The sequence below is a fragment of the Pinus tabuliformis genome, chromosome 3_1 (assembly GCF_031772625.1).
Source record: "Pinus tabuliformis cultivar Carrire ecotype Pingquan chromosome 3_1, CPIR1, whole genome shotgun sequence".
Taxonomy (NCBI): domain Eukaryota; kingdom Viridiplantae; phylum Streptophyta; class Pinopsida; order Pinales; family Pinaceae; genus Pinus; species Pinus tabuliformis.
In genome coordinates this window covers 11,957,079-11,961,845 of record NC_142301.1, presented here as the reverse complement: position 1 = coordinate 11,961,845, position 4,767 = coordinate 11,957,079, and the positions used below count along the sequence as shown (strand labels likewise).

General features: G+C 33.5%; 1 non-coding gene across 1 annotated transcript; it reads right to left on the bottom strand.

The window, feature by feature from the left end:
* Positions 1–2,546: 2,546 nt before the first annotated feature.
* Positions 2,547–2,653, bottom strand: LOC149185515 (U6 spliceosomal RNA). Its single transcript, XR_016256671.1, has one exon. It is a non-coding gene; the product is annotated as a U6 spliceosomal RNA (small nuclear RNA).
* Positions 2,654–4,767: the final 2,114 nt, after the last annotated feature.

The window sequence follows — 4,767 nt, the reverse complement described above, 5'->3', positions numbered from 1 at the left end:
GAAGCTTTAAAAAAACCAAAATTTATACCTATGTTCTTTGGAGTAGGTTGATCCTTCTTACAAGGAAGGCTAGTAAAACCCTTTGAAATTTAGCATAAGTTGAAGGATTATATGTGTCTAGTTCAAGGAGACAATATTGTACCTAATGCGGTTGAATTATGCCCCTATTTCAATCTTGATTGGTGGCCAAGTTTCATACTTGTAGAAGGCTGGCGTAAACATTTATTAGAGGTTGAATAGTAATCCTATTAAAAATTGAGTTCTAGACTTGTATAAGGTAGAGTTGCAGACGTGTTTAGAGCCCAAGTTAATGACCAACTTTGTGTGTTGGAGTCTAATTCTATGTGTTGAGGAGCGTCAAGTTAAGGAATGGAAAGAAAACTATTGGTTTGATAAAAATTGCATATCCTTGTAGTGTTAAAGGTGCAACAAGCCTTAGAATGTGTGAAAAATGGTGACCAGACTTAAGCCCTATCCAAGGACAAGCCAAAGCATAGGGGAAGGATTTGTATTGAAGGAAGAGTAGACCTAAGAGTCACCCTACACTCTTATCAATTTGGGTTTTTATTTTTTGGAACTACATTGTTGGAGGGAAATGAGATTAGCTTAATTAGTAACAACAAGAAGGTGGGCTAGGCCTAAGGTAAGACCTATATTAGAGACCTATGATAGAAAGTGTTTAATAGATTTAGGCCACAGTCCTAGTTGTAGACAAAAAGGGATAGTTTACAAGTAAAAGTATAGTGAGCTATAGTGGAAAATGTACAATGACATGGCAAAACCAATGGTGACAATTGTAGACTACTAACAACAAGGTGAGCTTTATTAGGGGTCATGTTGCAAAAGATGAGCTAAGGAAAATTGAAGGCAATTAAAGTGTAGGAAAGGTGGTTGTGATCAAGTTTGAAGGTGAAAGCCTAAGGGATGCATGATTAGATGACTATCTTATGAAGTCTAGAGGACCTTGAGGGAGAGGTGCAAATAAAGACTGTCAAGGGTCTAACTAATATAGGAAGAAGACCTAGGAGTATCCTTAAGTAAAAATTCAGTGGATCTAAGGAGCGAACTGAGAAGAGTGCATACCATAGACAAGATCTAGAAGAGTACAAAATAGTACGATGAAGTAAAGGCCATATTGAAGCAAATACTTAAGGACCAAGTTGTAGGGATATTTAATGAGCATCCTAAGGACTAAGAGTGCAAATCATAATTCAATATTTGTTGAGTTGGTTCTCAATAAGGCGATTGGGGTCTCTTGTAGGTCAAAAGTCCAAAACGTTTAGACTACGTGGATTGACATGTAACAATTGGGTCAAGTGTGATGCGTGTTTGAAGGACCATAACGTAATTGAAAGGTCATAATGTCACGTGACTACCTGCTACCTGCTACCTGGACCTTAACAGAAAGATGGGAAAAGTCGTGAGGATTTAATAATTTTATTACATTGGATCGTTTTAGACTTTTACAGAAGATGGGCAAACTCGAGAGAATTTAATAATTTTATTAAATTTGGTTGTAACCTGTAGTGATAATATATATCATGCACTAATCAAGATTAATATAATATAGTTTATTTTAATTGAATTTACTGAGAAAATATTAGGTAAATTATTATTTTAATAAAATATAATTTATATTTTATTTTAAATTTATTATAAAGGTGGAGGTAGACCTAAATAATGGGTAAAATAATTTACCCAATATATTTTCCATCCCACTTTCACTGTTATTCTCAATTTACCCAATATTTCTTCCTATTGGCACCATCATGCTCACCCTCACTTTTTATTAATAAATGTAGATTTAATTTAATTTTTTTTGTTATTCATTACTAATTAAAAAAAAGTACAATTAACTGTTGTGAGAGACATAGTTTGTTCCCAGACTATTGTGTTGCTTAACGCGTCTGATTCAACACGTCTGATTATCATCTCAATCACCCTCTAGGAGGGTTTACAATACTTTAATTTAATGATCTAGATTTCTATAATTTTGGTTGGTTGAGTACTGTGTGCAAGCCTGTATAATCATGCTTACATCAATATATAGAAAATTTAATTGACTCTTAGTTGTTAAATTACAAGAATAATATGCCTGTATAATAATTTGCTAGAGTCATTTTTCTGTCGTATGAAGAATCTAATCTGCTGCTTTCAAATTTTCTTGGCTTTATATTTGCTTCTACTCCTATTGAAACACTGAAAGGTTGTTCAATTGTGATAAAGAAGTGTAGGTTGTATTTATAATCTAACAACGAGACAATTCCTCAATTATAATGTTTCTCGACCCAAGTGTTAATGCTCTTTTTGATAATCTATCTGCATAATTGTTGAATTCTCTGTAAATATGTTGGAATTGAATATCCCAGAAGTGACGTCTGATTTCACCAATTCGTTGTTTCCAAACTGTAGCCAAAATTTTTAAATGGGTACTATTAAGTACCGGTTGTTGGTTTTTGTGAGCATGGTCATACTATTTGAACTCAAGATGTAGCTTGAGTTGTCGCCACGAATAACCACTAGGATAGCAAATATGGGCTTTCTTTAAAAAATTGGCCCATTTCTTGATTTGTGCATGTCATCCTTGCCTAGGGGCCATGCTAATCTTCTTTGTATCGTTCCAATTTTATCGATTGTCTCTGAAGATATGAACTCATTCCCATTGCGCTTTGCTACTTGGATAAATTATAATAATTCACCAAATATTGCCCCCAACCCCCACTTAATGGGGGCGTGGAGTGTAGGAGAATATTGGTTAAATTATTGTTCCAATATATCTTGGTTTATTTTAATAAAAAATTGTTATGAGGGTGGGGTAGGGAAAATAATGAATATTGGTTTATAATTTAACCAATATTTGCCTCACTCTCACCTCATATTAATAAATATAGATTAAGTTATATGGTGATCCTCACCCACCCTCATGAGGGTGAAGGTGGGGCTAGAGGCAAATTATCATTTAACCAAGTATAAATATCCAAAGGTCAAAGAAAAGACAATGAAAAAATGATCGACGAGGTCATATAAGTTAAATCTATATTTATCAACCTAGATCCATTTTTAACTCTAGATCTATCAAATATCAAGAAGAATCAAATCTATTTTCACTCTAAAAGAGGTTTGTACCTTAAGATATTTAATCCCTCTAAAGAGTTGGTAGATTTAGAGTTAAGATGGATCTAGGCTTGTTTTGAAATAAAGATGAGTTTAATAAAGACTTTTCATATGCCATTTTAATATCTACTTTTCAGTATCACTTTAAAATATATCAAATTTTCCTTATTATTAAAAATATTAATTTACTTTCATACAACACTTTAATATCTAATTTAACTATAGTTTTAAAATAAATTAGATTTTCATTATTATTAATAATATTTTTATATTAAAATTTAATTTTTCAGATGCCCTTATAAAATAATAATAATAACTTATAATTTGATGTGATAATAGATATAATTTAATTTATTATTTGAAATGATGTTGAATTTTATTTGTACAGTTCACCGCAACACGTACTTTTCACCGACCCGAAGAGCTCTCCCAAATACAAGACCACGTAAACCATTTCGGACAAGTGCAATCACGCAGAAAAAAAAAAATGAAGAACCCATTATTAAGTTGAAAATATTACAAAAATATTTCAATATCTCCATTGTCCGACTCGCGCTATGTACTCATACCAAACTATAATCTTTAAATGACCTTGGTAAATAAAAATAAAGAAAATGTTTGGAAAATGTTTGGAATAAATTACATGTGAAGTAGCCACTATAAGGAACAAAATACAAATGGATGCCTACTTAAATTCCAATTTCCAAGGTTATCCCACATTTTGCTCAAAAACAAATTCACAAGTAACCCCAAAATATGGGAAATTAAAAATTGCGAATTTTTATTTTTATTAATTCAAAGAATATATAATAAGGACCATGAGAAGATCCCTTTATTCTTAAATGAATAAAGAATACAAAAGATTGAACTCCACAATAATTTGATCTATAGAAAGGATATAATTGGTCACAAAACATATACCAAAAAAAAACCAACAGTTGACTCTCCCAATGAATCATAGAAAACAAACCAAAGAGTAGTTGCAATATATCTCACTAAAATCGAGAGTCGAGGAATGGGATCAATGAGGAAATAATGGCAACGAAAAGGGAGGGAACGAAGGGCATTGAAGCAGTGCCTGTGACCATTTTCAGAGTGGGAGATGATGCCATTACTTTTGTTGCTCCCACCACAACCATTACCATTATGAAAATGAACAAGAGAGCTACAAATGCATACTTGCTTGCCTTTGTCATTTTGTCTCACACTTACTGTTACACTAAAAAATGTCACCATGACTATTTGCAGTTAGTATGACTCAATTCACTGTCATACTATCCTCCTTGGCAAGTCTCATGCCTTAGCTCTGCATGTCAAACTCCAGAAAGAAGAGAAAAGTCATTTAAAGTCAATTATCTCTGGTACGCAATTTCTCTTAGCCTTACCTGCGGGTACGCAATCCAAGTTCACAATGCCTGCGTCCAAGTACGCTCTGTATGTAAAGGGATGGGTGCGTACTCCTGTAAAGGTCAAAAGGCGCAAGTTTCATCTTAAAAAAGTTACTTGTGGTCATTTCTAGAGCATTCTAGAAGCTTGTTTGACGTGTATGAAGCGCCTCCAGATGGTTCATGTACCCAAAGAAAGAGGGACTTATCCCATGAAGAGGGGAGCCTATGCCATTGAAAGAGGGGCTTATCCCATCCATGGTGGAGC